Here is a 17,335-nt window from a genome sequence, read left to right on the forward strand (position 1 = left end):
ACTTTTCGTCACAATGATCCTTGACCACATTCATCTGAATACTCCATGGCCTATGTATTCGCAATTTTTCATGGCCCCTGAAATCAAATTGCTCCATGTTCCTTTTCTAACAATGCTCCATGACCACTGTCAACACAATGTCCCGTGACGAATGTCATCACAATGCTCCATGGCCCCTTTCATCACTATGCTCCATGATCCCTGTCATCACAATGTTCTACAACAATTGTCAAAACAATGCTCCATGTCCCCTGTAATCACAATGCTCCATTCACTTTTCATCACAGTGCTACAGAATTCTGGTCATCACAATATTCCATAACCGTGTCATCACAATGCTCTATGACCCCTGTCATCACAATGTTCCACGACACTTGTCATCACAATGATCCATGACCACATTCATCTCAATGCTTCATGACCACTGTCATCACAATGCTCGATGACCCTTGTCATCAAAATACTCCATGCCGTTGTCATCAGAATGCTCCTTGGCCCCTCTAATCACAATGGTCCATGCCATTTTTATCACAATGCTCCAGAATTATTGTCATCATAATGTTCCATGGCCGTGTCATCACAATGCCCCATGACCCCTGTCATCACAATGCTCCATGGCCCCTGTCATCCCTGTGCTCCATGATATCTTTCTTCACAATTCTAGATGACCACTGTCATCACAATGCCGCATGACACCTGTCTTCACCTTTCGCAATGGCCCTTGTCATCGCAATGCTCCATGAACCGTGTCATCACAATATTCCAGGACACTTCTCGTCACAATGATCCTTGACCAAATTCATCTGAATACTCCATGGCCTATGTATTCACAATTGTTCATGGCCCCTGAAATCAAATTGCTCCATGTTCCCTTTCTAACAATGCTCCATGACCACTGTCAACACAATGTCCCATGACGCCTGTCATCACAATGCTCCATGGCCCCTTTCATCACTATGGTCCATGATCCCTGTCATCACAACGTTCTAGAACAATTGTCAACACAATGCTCCATGACCCCTGTAATCACAATGTTCCATTCCCTTTTCATCACAGTGCTACAGAATTCTGGTCATCACAATATTCCATAACCGTGTCATCACAATGCTCTATGACCCCTGTGATCACAATGCTCCACGACACTTGTCATCACAATGATCCATGACCACATTCATCACAATGCTTCATGACCACTATCATCACAAACCTCGATGACCCTTGTCATCACAATGCTCCATGCCGTTGTCATCAGAATGCTCCTTGGTCCCTCTAATCACAATTGTCCATGCCCTTTTTATCACAATGCTCCAGAATACTTGTCATCATAATGTTCCATGGCCGTGTCATCACAATGCCCCATGATCCCTGTCATCACAATGTTCCATGGCCCCTGTCTTCCCAGTGCTCCAGGATATCTTTCTTCACAATTCTATATGACCACTGTCATCACAATGCCCCATGACACCTGTCTTCACATTTCGCCATGACACTTGTCATCGCAATGCTCCATGAACCGTGTCATCACAATATTCCAGGACACTTTTCGTCACAATGATCCTTGACCACATTCATCTGAATACTCTATGGCGTATGTATTCGCAATTTTTCATGGCCCCTGTAATCAAATTGCTCCATGTTCCCTTTCTAACAATGCTCCATGTCCACTGTCAACACAATGTCCCATGACGCCTGTCAACACAATGCTCCAATGCCGCATTCATCACTATGCTCCATGATCCCTGTCATCACAATGTTCTAGAACAATTGTCATCACAATGCTCCATGACCACTGTAATCACAATGCTCCATGCCCTTTTCATCACTGTGCTACAGAATTCTGGTCATCACAATATTCCATAACCATGTCATCACAATGCTCTATGACCCCTGTCATCACAATGCTCCACGACACTTGTCATCACAATGATGCATGACCACATTCATCACAATGATTCATGACCACTGTCATCACAATGCTCCATGCCGTTGTCATCAGAATGCTCCTTGGCCCCTCTAATCACAATGGTCCATGACCTTTTTATCACACTGCTCCAGAATTCTTGTCATAATAATGTTCCCTGGCCGTGTCATCACAATGCCCCATGACCCCTGTCATCACAATGCTCCATGGCCCCTGTCATTCCAGTGCTCCATGATATCTTTCTTCACAATTCTAGATGACCAGTGTCATCACAATGCCGAATGACATCTGTCTTCACATTTCGCCATGGCACTTGTCCTCGCAATGCTCCATGGACCGTGTCATCACAATATTCCAGGACACATTTCGTCCCAATGATCCTTGACCACATTCATCTGAATATTCCATGGCCTATGTATTTACAATTTTTCATGGCCCCTGAAATCAAAATGCTCCATGTTCCCTTTCTAACAATGCTCCATGAACACTGTCAACACAATGTCCCATGACACCTGTCATCACAATGCTCCATGGCCCCTTTCATCACTATGCTTCATGATCCCTGTCATCACAATGTTCTAGAACATTTGTCATCAAAATGCTCCATGACCCCTGTAATCACAATGCTCCATTCCCTTTTCATCACAGTGCTACAGAATTCTGGTCATCACAATATTCAATAACCGTGTCATCACAATTCTCTTTGACCCCTGTCATCACAATGCTCCACGACACTTGTCATCACAATGATCCATGACCACATTCATCACAATGCTTCATGACCACTGTCATCACAATGCTCGATGAACCTTGTCATCACAATGCTCCATGCCGTTGTCATCAGAATTCTTCTTGGCCCCTCTACTCACAATGGTCCATGACATTTTTATCACAATGCTCCAGAATTCTTGTCATAATAATGTTCCATACCCGTGTCATCACAATGCCCCATGACGCCTGTCATCACAATGCTCCATGGCTCCTGTCATCCCAGTGCTCCATGATATCTTTCTTCACAATTCTAGATGACCACTGTCATCACAATGCCGCATGACACCTGTTTTCACCTTTCGCCATGGCCCTTGTCATCGCAATGCTCCATGAACCGTGTCATCACAATATTCCAGGACACATTTCGTCACAATGATCCTTGACCACATTCATCTGAATACTCCATGGCCTATGTATTCACAATTTTTCATGGCCCCTGAAATCAAATTGCTCCATGTTCCCTTTCTAACAATGCTTCATGACCACTGTCAGCACAATGTCCCATGAGGCCTGTCAACGCAATGCTCCATTGCCCGTTTCATCACTATGCTCCATGATCCCTCTCATCACAATGTTCTAGAACAATTGTCATCACAATGCTCCATGACCCCTGTAATCACAATGCTCCATTGCCTTTTCATCACAGTGCTACAGAATTCTGGTCATCACAATATTCCATAACCGTGTCATCACAATGCTCTATGACCCCTGTCATCACAATGCTCCACGACACTTGTCATCACAATGATCCATGACCACATTCATCACAATGCTTCATGACCACTGTCATCACAATGCTCGATGTCCCTTGTCATCACAATGCTCCATGCCGTTGTCATCAGAATGCTCCTTGGTCCCTCGAATCACAATGGTCTATGCCCTTTTTATCACAATGCTCCAGAATTCTTGTCATCATTATGTTCCATGGCCGTGTCATCACAATGCCCCATGACCCTGTCATCACAATGCTCCATGGCCCCTGTCATCCCAGTTCTCCATGATATCTTTCTTCACAATTCTAGATGACCACTGTCATCACAATGCCCCAAGACACGTGTCTTCACATTTCGCCATGGTTCTTGTCATCGCAATGCTCCATGAAACGTGTCATCACAATATTCCAGGACACTTTTCGTCACAATGATCCTTGACCACTTTCATCTGAATACTCCATGGTCTATGTATTCACAATTTTTCATGGCCCCTGAAATCAAATTGCTCCATGTTCCCTTTCTAACAATGCTCCATGACCACTGCCAACACAATGTCCCATGACGCCTTTCAACAGAATGCTCCATGGCCCGTTTAATCACTATGCTCGATGATCCCTGTCTTCACAATGTTCTAGAACAATTGTCATCACAATGATCCATGAGCCCTGTAATCACAATGCTCCATTCCCTTTTCATCACAGTGCTACAGAATTCTGGTCATCACAATATTCCATAACCGTGTCATCAAAATGCTCTATGACCCCTGTCATCACAATGCTCCACGACACTTATCATCACAATGATCCATAACCGCATTCATCACAATGCTTCCTGACCACTGTCATCACAATGCTCGATGACCCTTGTCATCACAATGCTCCATGCCGTTGTCATCAGAATGCTCCTTGGCCCCTCTAATCACAATGGTCCATGCTCTTTTTATCACAATGCTCCAGAATTCTTGTCATCATAATGTTCCATGGCCGTGTCATCACAATGCCCCATGACCCCTGTCATCACAATGCTCCATGGCCCCTGTCATCGCTGTGCTCCATGATATCTTTCTTCACAATTTTAAATGACCACTGTCATCACAATGCCCCAAGACACCTGTCTTCACATTTCGCAATGGCCCTTGTCATCGCAATGCTCCATGAACCGTGTCATCACAATATTCCAGGACACTTTTCGTCACAATGATCCTTGACCACTTTCATCTGAATACTCCATGGCCTATGTATTCACAATTTTTCATGGCCCCTGAAATCAAATTGCTCCATATTCCCTTTCTAACAATGCTCCATGACCACTGTCAACACATTGTCCCATGACGCCTGTCTTCACAATCCTCCATGGCCCCTTTCATCACTATGCTCCATGATCCCTGTCTTCACAATATTCTAGAACATTTGTCATCACAATGCTCCATGACCGTTGTAATCACAATTCTCCATTCCCTTTTCATCACAGTGCTACAGAATTCTGGTCATCACAATATTCCATAACCGTGTCATCACAATGCTCTATGACCCCTGTCATCCCAATGCTCCACGACACTTGTCATCACAATGATCCATAACCACATTCATCACAATGCTTCATGACCACAATCATCACAATGCTCGATGACCCTTGTCATCACAATGCTCCATGCCGTTGTCATCAGAATGCTCCTTGGCCCCTCTAATCACAATGGTCCATGCCCTTTTATCACAATGCTCCAGACTTCTTGTCATCATAATGTTCCATGGCCGTGTCATCACAATGCCCCATGACCCCTGTCATCACAATGCTCCATGGCCCCTGTCATCCCACTGCCCCATGATATCTTTCTTCACAATTCTAGATGACCACTGTCATCACAAAGCCCCATGACACCTGTCTTCACATTTCGCCATGGCCCTTGTCATCGCAATGCTCCATGAACCGTGTCATCACAATATTCCAGAACACTTGTCGTCACAATGATCCTTGACCACATTCATCTGAATACTCCATGGCCTATGAATTCACAATTTTTCATGGCCCCTGAAATCAAATTGCTCCATGTTCCCTTTCTAAAAATGCTCCATGGCCACTGTCAACACATTGTCCCATGACGCCTGTCTTCACAATCCTCCATGGCCCTTTCATCACTATGCTCCATGATCCCTGTCTTCACAATATTCTAGAACATTTGTCATCACAATGCTCCATGACCCCTGTAATCACAATGCTCCATTCCCTTTTCATCACAGTGCTGCAGAATTCTGGTCATCACAATATTCTATAACTGTGTCATCACAATGCTCTATGACCCCTGTCATCACAATGCTCCACGACACTTATCATCACAATGATCCATGACCACATTCATCACAATGCTACATGACCTCTGTCATCACAATGCTCGATAACCCTTGTCATCACAATGCTCCATGCCATTGTCATCAGAATGCTCCTTGGCCCCTCTAATCACAATGGTCCATGCCCTTTTTATCACAATGCTCCAGAATTCTTGTCATCATAATGTTCCATGGCCGTGTCATCACAATGCCCCATGACCCCTGTCCTCACAATGCTCCATGGCCCCTGTCATCCCAGTGCTCCATGATATCTTTCTTCACAATTCTAGATGACCACTGTCATCACAATGTCCCATGACACCTTTCTTCACATTTCACGATGGCACTTTTCATCGCAATGCTCCATGAACCGTGTCATCACAATATTCCAGGACACATTTCTTCCCAATGATCCATGACCACATTCATCTGAATACTCCATGGTCTATGTATTCACAATTTTTCATGGCCCCTGAAATCAAAATGCTCCATGTTCCCTTTCTAACAATGCTCCATGACCACTGTCAACACAATGTCCCATGACGCCTGTCAACACAATGCTCCATGGCCCCTTTCATCACTATGCTCCATGATCCCTGTCATCACAATGTTCTAGAAAAATTGTCATCACAATGCTCCATGACCCCTGTAATCACAATGCTCCATTGCCTTTTCATCACAGTGCTACAGAATTCTGGTCATCACAATATTCCATAACCGTGTCATCACAATGCTCTATGACCCCTGTCATCACAATGCTCCACGACACTTGTCATCACAATGATCCATGACCACATTCATCACAATGCTCGATGACCCTTGTCATCACAATACTCCATGCCGTTGTCATCAGAATGCTCCTTGGCCCCTCTAATCACAATGGTCCATGACATTTTTATCACAATGCTCCAGAATTCTTGTCATAATAATGTTCCCTGGCCGTGTCATCACAATGACCCATGAACCCTGTCATCACAATGTTCCATGTCCCCTATCATCCCAGTGCTCCATGATATCTTTCTTCACAATTCTAGATGACCACTGTCATCACAATGCTCCATGACCCCTGTAATCACAATTCTCCATTCCCTTTTCATCACAGTGCTACAGAATTCTGGTCATCACAATATTCCATAACCGTGTCATCACAATGCTCTATGACCCCTGTCATCACAATGCTCCACGACACTTGTCATCACAATGATTCATGACCACATTCATCTGAATACTCCATGGCCTATGTATTCACAATTTCTCATGGCCCCTGAAATCAAATTGCTCCATGTTCCCTTTCTAACAATGCTCCATGACCACTGTCAACATATTTTCCCATGACGCCTGTCATCACAATGCTCCATGGCCCTTTCATCACCATGCTCCATGATCCCTGTCTTCACAATGTTCTAGAACAATTGTCATCACAATGCTCCATGACCCCTGTAATCACAATGCTCCATTCCCTTTTCATCACAGTGCTACAGAATTTTCGTCATCACAAAATTCCATAACCGTGTTATCACAGTGCTCTATGACCCCTGTCATCACAATGCTCCACGACACTTGTCATCACAATGATCCATGACCACATTCATCACAATGCTTCATGACCACTGTCATCACAATGCTCGATGACCCTGGTCATCACAATGCTCCATGCCGTTGTCATCAATATGCTCCTTGGCACCTCTAATCACAATGGTCCATGCCCTTTTTATCACAATGCTCCAGACTTCTTGTCATCATAATGTTCCATGGCCGTGTCATCACAATGCCCCATGACCCCTGTCATCACAATGCTCCATGGCCCCTGTCATCCCAGTGCTCCATGATATCTTTCTTCACAATTCTACATGACCACTGTCTTCACATTTCGCCATGGCCCTTGTCGTCGCAATGCTCCATGAACCGTGTCATCACAATATTCCAGGACACTTTTCATCACAATGATCCTTGACCACATTCATCTGAATACTCCATGGCCTATGTATTCAAAATTTTTCATGGCCCCTGAAATCAAATTGCTCCATGTTCCCTTTCTAACAATGCTCCATGACCACTGTCAACACAATGTGCCATGACGCCTGTCATCACAATGCTCCATGGCCCCTTTAATCACTATGCTCCATGATCCCTGTCTTCAAAATGTTCTAGAACAATTGTCATCACAATGCTCCATGACCCCTGTAATCACAATGCTCCATTCCCTTTTCGTCACAGTGCTACAGAATTCTGGTCATCACAATATTCTATAACTGTGTCATCACAATGCTCTATGACCCCTGTCATCACAATGCTCCACGACACTTGTCATCACAATGATCCATGACCACATTCATCACAATGCTACATGACCACTGTCATCACAATGCTCGATAACCCTTGTCATCACAATGCTCCATGCCATTGTCATCAGAATGCTCCTTGGCCCCTCTAATCACAATGGTCCATGCCCTTTTTATCACAATGCTCCAGAATTCTTGTCATCATAATGTTCCATGGCCGTGTCATCACAATGCCCCATGACCCATGTCATCACAATGCTCCATGGCCCCTGTCATCCCAGTGCTCCATGATATCTTTCTTCACAATTCTAGATGACCACTGTCATCACAATGTCCCATGACACCTTTCTTCACATTTCACGATGGCCCTTGTCATCGCAATGCTCCGTGAACCGTGTCATCACAATATTCCAGGACACATTTCGTCCCAATGATCCATGACCACATTCATCTGAATACTCCATTGTCTATGTATTCACAATTTTTCATGGCCCCTGAAATCAAAATGCTCCATGTTCCCTTTCTAACAATGCTCCATGACAACTGTCAACACAATGTCCCATGACGCCTGTCATCACAATGCTCCATGGCCCCTTTCATCACTATGCTCCATGATCCCTGTCATCACAATGTTCTAGAACAATTGTCATCACAATGCTCCATGACCCCTGTAATCACAATGCTCCATTGCCTTTTCATCACAGTGCTACAGAATTCTGGTCATCACAATATTCCATAACCGTGTCATCACAATGCTCTATGACCCCTGTCATCACAATGCTCCACGACACTTTTCATCACAATGATCCATGACCACATTCATCACAATGCTTCATGACCACTGTCATCACAATGCTCGATGACCCTTTTCATCACAATGCTCCATGCCGTTGTCATCAGAATGCTCCTTGGCCCCTCTAATCACAATGCTCCATGCTCTTTTTATCACAATGCTCCAGAATTCTTGTCATCATTATGTTCCATGGCCGTGTCATCACAATGCCCCATGACCCTGTCATCACAATGCTCCATGGCCCCTGTCATCCCAGTTCTCCATGATATCTTTCTTCACAATTCTAGATGACCACTGTCATCACAATGCCCCAAGACACCTGTCTTCACATTTCGCCATGGCTCTTGTCATCGCAATGCTCCATGAAACGTATCATCACAATATTCCAGGACATTTTTCGTCACAATGGTCCTTGACCACTTTCATCTGAATACTCCATGGTCTATGTATTCACAATTTTTCATGGCCCCTGAAAACAAATTGCTCCATGTTCCCTTTCTAACATTGCTCCATGACCACTGTCAACACAATGTCCCATGACGCCTGTTATCACAATGCTCCATGGCCCCTTTCATCACTATGCTCGATGATCCCTGTCTTCACAATGTTCTAGAACAATTGTCATCAAAATGCTCCATGACCCCTGTAATCACAATGCTCCATTCCCTTTTCATCACAGTGCTACAGAATTCTGGTTATCACAATATTCCATAACCGTGTCATCACAATGCTCTATGACCCCTGTCATCCCAATGCTCCACGACACTTGTCATCACAATGATCCATAACCACATTCATCACAATGCTTCATGACCACAATCATCACAATGCTCGATGACCCTTGTCATCACAATGCTCCATGCCGTTGTCATCAGAATGCTCCTTGGCCCCTCTAATCACAATGGTCCATGCCCTTTTATCACAATGCTCCAGACTTCTTGTCATCATAATGTTCCATGGCCGTGTCATCACAATGCCCCATGACCCCTGTCATCACAATGCTCTATGACCCCTGTCATCACAATGCTCCACGACACTTGTCATCAAAATGATTCATGACCACATTCATCTGAATGCTCCATGGCCTATGTATTCACAATTTCTCATGGCCCCTGAAATCAAATTGCTCCATGTTCCCTTTCTAACAATGCTCCATGACCACTGTCAACATATTGCCCCATGACGCCTGTCATCACAATGCTCCATGGCCCGTTTCATCAGTATGCTCCATGATCCCTGTCATCACAATGTTCTAAACAATTGTCATCACAATGCTCCATGACCCCTGTAATCACAATGCTCCATTCCCTTTTCATCACAGTGCTACAGAATTCTGGTCATCACAATATTCCATAACCGTGTCATCACAATTCTCTATGACCCCTGTCATCACAATGCTCCACGACACTTGTCATCACAATGATCCATGACCACATTCATCACAATGCTCGATGACCCTTGTCATCACAATACTCCATGCCGTTGTCATCAGAATGCTCCTTGGCCCCTCTAATCACAATGGTCCATGACATTTTTATCACAATGCTCCAGAATTCTTGTCATAATAATGTTCCCTGGCCGTGTCATCACAATGACCCATGAACCCTGTCATCACAATGTTCCATGTCCCCTATCATCCCAGTGCTCCATGATATCTTTCTTCACAATTCTAGATGACCACTGTCATCACAATGCTCCATGACCCCTGTAATCACAATTCTCCATTCCCTTTTCATCACAGTGCTACAGAATTCTGGTCATCACAATATTCCATAACCGTGTCATCACAATGCTCTATGACCCCTGTCATCACAATGCTCCACGACACTTGTCATCACAATGATTCATGACCACATTCATCTGAATACTCCATGGCCTATGTATTCACAATTTCTCATGGCCCCTGAAATCAAATTGCTCCATGTTCCCTTTCTAACAATGCTCCATGACCACTGTCAACATATTTTCCCATGACGCCTGTCATCACAATGCTCCATGGCCCTTTCATCACCATGCTCCATGATCCCTGTCTTCACAATGTTCTAGAACAATTGTCATCACAATGCTCCATGACCCCTGTAATCACAATGCTCCATTCCCTTTTCATCACAGTGCTACAGAATTTTCGTCATCACAAAATTCCATAACCGTGTTATCACAGTGCTCTATGACCCCTGTCATCACAATGCTCCACGACACTTGTCATCACAATGATCCATGACCACATTCATCACAATGCTTCATGACCACTGTCATCACAATGCTCGATGACCCTGGTCATCACAATGCTCCATGCCGTTGTCATCAATATGCTCCTTGGCACCTCTAATCACAATGGTCCATGCCCTTTTTATCACAATGCTCCAGACTTCTTGTCATCATAATGTTCCATGGCCGTGTCATCACAATGCCCCATGACCCCTGTCATCACAATGCTCCATGGCCCCTGTCATCCCAGTGCTCCATGATATCTTTCTTCACAATTCTACATGACCACTGTCTTCACATTTCGCCATGGCCCTTGTCGTCGCAATGCTCCATGAACCGTGTCATCACAATATTCCAGGACACTTTTCATCACAATGATCCTTGACCACATTCATCTGAATACTCCATGGCCTATGTATTCAAAATTTTTCATGGCCCCTGAAATCAAATTGCTCCATGTTCCCTTTCTAACAATGCTCCATGACCACTGTCAACACAATGTGCCATGACGCCTGTCATCACAATGCTCCATGGCCCCTTTAATCACTATGCTCCATGATCCCTGTCTTCAAAATGTTCTAGAACAATTGTCATCACAATGCTCCATGACCCCTGTAATCACAATGCTCCATTCCCTTTTCGTCACAGTGCTACAGAATTCTGGTCATCACAATATTCTATAACTGTGTCATCACAATGCTCTATGACCCCTGTCATCACAATGCTCCACGACACTTGTCATCACAATGATCCATGACCACATTCATCACAATGCTACATGACCACTGTCATCACAATGCTCGATAACCCTTGTCATCACAATGCTCCATGCCATTGTCATCAGAATGCTCCTTGGCCCCTCTAATCACAATGGTCCATGCCCTTTTTATCACAATGCTCCAGAATTCTTGTCATCATAATGTTCCATGGCCGTGTCATCACAATGCCCCATGACCCATGTCATCACAATGCTCCATGGCCCCTGTCATCCCAGTGCTCCATGATATCTTTCTTCACAATTCTAGATGACCACTGTCATCACAATGTCCCATGACACCTTTCTTCACATTTCACGATGGCCCTTGTCATCGCAATGCTCCGTGAACCGTGTCATCACAATATTCCAGGACACATTTCGTCCCAATGATCCATGACCACATTCATCTGAATACTCCATTGTCTATGTATTCACAATTTTTCATGGCCCCTGAAATCAAAATGCTCCATGTTCCCTTTCTAACAATGCTCCATGACAACTGTCAACACAATGTCCCATGACGCCTGTCATCACAATGCTCCATGGCCCCTTTCATCACTATGCTCCATGATCCCTGTCATCACAATGTTCTAGAACAATTGTCATCACAATGCTCCATGACCCCTGTAATCACAATGCTCCATTGCCTTTTCATCACAGTGCTACAGAATTCTGGTCATCACAATATTCCATAACCGTGTCATCACAATGCTCTATGACCCCTGTCATCACAATGCTCCACGACACTTTTCATCACAATGATCCATGACCACATTCATCACAATGCTTCATGACCACTGTCATCACAATGCTCGATGACCCTTTTCATCACAATGCTCCATGCCGTTGTCATCAGAATGCTCCTTGGCCCCTCTAATCACAATGCTCCATGCTCTTTTTATCACAATGCTCCAGAATTCTTGTCATCATTATGTTCCATGGCCGTGTCATCACAATGCCCCATGACCCTGTCATCACAATGCTCCATGGCCCCTGTCATCCCAGTTCTCCATGATATCTTTCTTCACAATTCTAGATGACCACTGTCATCACAATGCCCCAAGACACCTGTCTTCACATTTCGCCATGGCTCTTGTCATCGCAATGCTCCATGAAACGTATCATCACAATATTCCAGGACATTTTTCGTCACAATGGTCCTTGACCACTTTCATCTGAATACTCCATGGTCTATGTATTCACAATTTTTCATGGCCCCTGAAAACAAATTGCTCCATGTTCCCTTTCTAACATTGCTCCATGACCACTGTCAACACAATGTCCCATGACGCCTGTTATCACAATGCTCCATGGCCCCTTTCATCACTATGCTCGATGATCCCTGTCTTCACAATGTTCTAGAACAATTGTCATCAAAATGCTCCATGACCCCTGTAATCACAATGCTCCATTCCCTTTTCATCACAGTGCTACAGAATTCTGGTTATCACAATATTCCATAACCGTGTCATCACAATGCTCTATGACCCCTGTCATCCCAATGCTCCACGACACTTGTCATCACAATGATCCATAACCACATTCATCACAATGCTTCATGACCACAATCATCACAATGCTCGATGACCCTTGTCATCACAATGCTCCATGCCGTTGTCATCAGAATGCTCCTTGGCCCCTCTAATCACAATGGTCCATGCCCTTTTATCACAATGCTCCAGACTTCTTGTCATCATAATGTTCCATGGCCGTGTCATCACAATGCCCCATGACCCCTGTCATCACAATGCTCTATGACCCCTGTCATCACAATGCTCCACGACACTTGTCATCAAAATGATTCATGACCACATTCATCTGAATGCTCCATGGCCTATGTATTCACAATTTCTCATGGCCCCTGAAATCAAATTGCTCCATGTTCCCTTTCTAACAATGCTCCATGACCACTGTCAACATATTGCCCCATGACGCCTGTCATCACAATGCTCCATGGCCCGTTTCATCAGTATGCTCCATGATCCCTGTCATCACAATGTTCTAAACAATTGTCATCACAATGCTCCATGACCCCTGTAATCACAATGCTCCATTCCCTTTTCATCACAGTGCTACAGAATTCTGGTCATCACAATATTCCATAACCGTGTCATCACAATTCTCTATGACCCCTGTCATCACAATGCTCCACGACACTTGTCATCACAATGATCCATGACCACATTCATCACAATGCTTCATGACCACTGTCATCACAATGCTCGATGACCCTTGTCATCACAATGCTCCATGCCGTTGTCATCAGAATGCTCCTTGGCCCCTCTAATCACAATGGCCCATGCCCTTTTTATCACAATGCTCCAGAATACTTGTCATCATATTGTTCCATGGCCGTGTCATCACAATGCCCCATGACCCCTGTCATCACAATGTTCCATGTCCCCTATCAGCTCAGTGCTCCATGATATCTTTCTTCACAATTCTAGATGACCACTGTCATCACAATGCCGCATGACACCTGTCTTTACCTTTCGCCATGGCCCTTGTCATCGCAATTCTCCATGAACGGTGTCATCATAATATTCCAGGACACTTTTCGTCACAATGATCCTTGACCACATTCATCTGAATACTCCATGGCCTATGTATTCACAATTGTTCATGGCCCCTGAAATCAAATTGCTCCATGTTCCCTTTCTAACAATGCTCCATGACCACTGTCAACACAATGTCCCATGACGCCTGTCATCACAATGCTCCATGGCCCCTTTCATCACTATGCTCCATGATCCCTGTCATCACAACGTTCTAGAACAATTGTCAACACAATGCTCCATGACCCCTGTAATCACAATGTTCCATTCCCTTTTCATCACAGTGCTACAGAATTCTGGTCATCACAATATTCCATAACCGTGTCATCACAATGCTCTATGACCCCTGTCATCACAATGCTCCACGACACTTGTCATCACAATGATCCATGACCACATTCATCACAATGCTTCATGACCACTATCATCACAAAGCTCGATGACCCTTGTCATCACAATGCTCCATGCCGTTGTCATCAGAATGCTCCTTGGCCCCTCTAATCACAATGGCCCATGCCCTTTTTATCACAATGCTCCAGAATTCTTGTCATCATAATGTTCCATGGACGTGTCATCACAATGCCCCATGACCCCTGTCATCACAATATTCCATGGCCCCTGTCTTCCCAGTGCTCCATGATATCTTTCTTCACAATTCTAGATGACCACTGTCATCACAATGCCCGATGACAACTGTCTTCACATTTTGCCATGGCCCTTGTCCTCGCAATGCTCCATGAACCGTGTCATCACAATATTCCAGGACACATTTCGTCCCAATGATCCTTGACCACATTCATCTGAATATTCCATGGCCTATGTATTCACAATTTTTCATGGCCCCTGAAATCAAAATGCTCCATGTTCCCTTTCTAACAATGCTCCATGTCCACTGTCAACACAATGTCCCATGACGCCAGTCATCACAATGCTCCATGGCCCCTTTCAGCACTATGCTCCATGATCCCTGTCATCAAAATGTTCTAGAACATTTGTCATCACAATGCTCCATGACCCCTGTAATCACAGTGCTCCATTCCCTTTTCATCACAGTGCTACAGAATTCTGGTCATCACAATATTCAATAACCGTGTCATCACAATGCTCCACGACACTTGTCATCACAATGATCCATGACCACATTCATCACACTGCTTCATGACCACTGTCATCACAATGCTCGATGACCCTTGTCATCACAATGCTCCATGCCGATGTGATCAGAATGCTCCTTGGCCCCTCTAATCACAATGGTCCATGCCCATTTTATCACAATGCTCCAGAATTCTTGTCATCATAATGTTCCATGGCCGTGTCATCACAATGCCCCATGACCCCTGTCATCACAATGCTCCATGGTCCCTGTCATCCCAGTGCTCCATGATATCTTTTTTCACAATTCTAGAGGACCACTGTCATCACAATGCCCCATGACACCTGTCTTCACATTTCGCCATGGCCCTTGTCATCGCAATGCTCCATGAACCGTGTCATCACAATATTCCAGGACACTTTTCGTCACAATGATCCTTGACCACATTCAGCTGAATACTCCATGGCCTATGTATTCACAATTTTCATTGGCCCCAGAAATTAAATTGCTCCATGTTCTCTTTCTAACAATGCTCCATGACCACTGTCCACACAATGTCCCATGATGCCTGTCATCACAATGCTCCATGGCCCCTTTCATCACTATGCTCCATGATCCCTGTCATCACAATGTTCTAGAACTATTGTCATCACAATGCTCCATGACCCCTGTAATCACAGTGCTCCATTCGTTTTTCATCACAGTGCTACAGAATTCTGGTCATCACAATATTCCATAACCGTGTCATCACAATGTTCTATGACACCTGTCATCACAATGCTCCACGACACTTGTCATCACAATGATCCATGACCACATTCATCACAATGCTTCATGACCACTGTCATCACAATGCTCCTTGCCACTCTAATCACAATGGTCCATGCCCTTTTTATCACAATGCTCCAGAATTCTTGTCATCATAATGTTCCATGGCCGTGTCATCACAATGCCCCATGACCTCTGTCATCACAATGTTCCATGTACCCTATCATCCCAGTGCTCCATGATATCTTTCTTCACAATTCTAAATGACCACTGTCATCACAATGCCCCATGACACCTGTCTTCACATTTCGCCATTGCCCTTGTCATCGCAAAGCTCCATGAACCGTGTCATCACAATATTCCAAGACACTTTTCGTCACAATGATCCTTGACCACATTCATCTGAATACTCCATGGCCTATGTATTCGCAATTTTTCATGGCCCCTGAAATCAAATTGCTCCATGTTCCATTTCTAACAATGCTCTATGACCACTGTCAACACAATGTCCCATGACGCCTGTCATCACAATGCTCCATGGCCCCTTACATCACTATGCTTCATGATCCCTGTCATCACAATGTTCTAGAACAATTGTCAACACAATGCTCCATGTCCCCTGTAATCACAATGCTCCAATCCCTTTTCATCACAGTGCTACAGAATTCTGGTCATCACAATATTCCATAACCGTGTCATCACAATGTTCTATGACCACTGTCATCACAATGTTCCACGATACTTGTCATCACAATGATCCATGACCACATTCATCACAATGCTTCATGACCACTGTCATCACAATGCTCGATGACACTTATCATCACAATGATCCATAACCTCATTCATCACAATGCTTCCTGACCACTGTCATCACAATGCTCGATGACCCTTGTCATCACAATGCTCCATGCCGTTGTCATCAGAATGCTCCTTGGCCCCTCTAATCACAATGGTCCATGCTCTTTTTATCACAATGCTCCAGAATTCTTGTCATCATAATGTTCCATGGCCGTGTCATCACAATGCCCCATGACCCCTGTCATCACAATGCTCCATGGCCCCTTTCATCCCAGTGCTCCATGATATCTTTCTTCACAATTTTAGATGACCACTGTCATCACAATGCCCCAAGACACCTGTTTTCACA

This window comes from Eschrichtius robustus, unplaced genomic scaffold (assembly GCF_028021215.1).
Source record: "Eschrichtius robustus isolate mEscRob2 unplaced genomic scaffold, mEscRob2.pri scaffold_26, whole genome shotgun sequence".
Classification (NCBI taxonomy): domain Eukaryota; kingdom Metazoa; phylum Chordata; class Mammalia; order Artiodactyla; family Eschrichtiidae; genus Eschrichtius; species Eschrichtius robustus.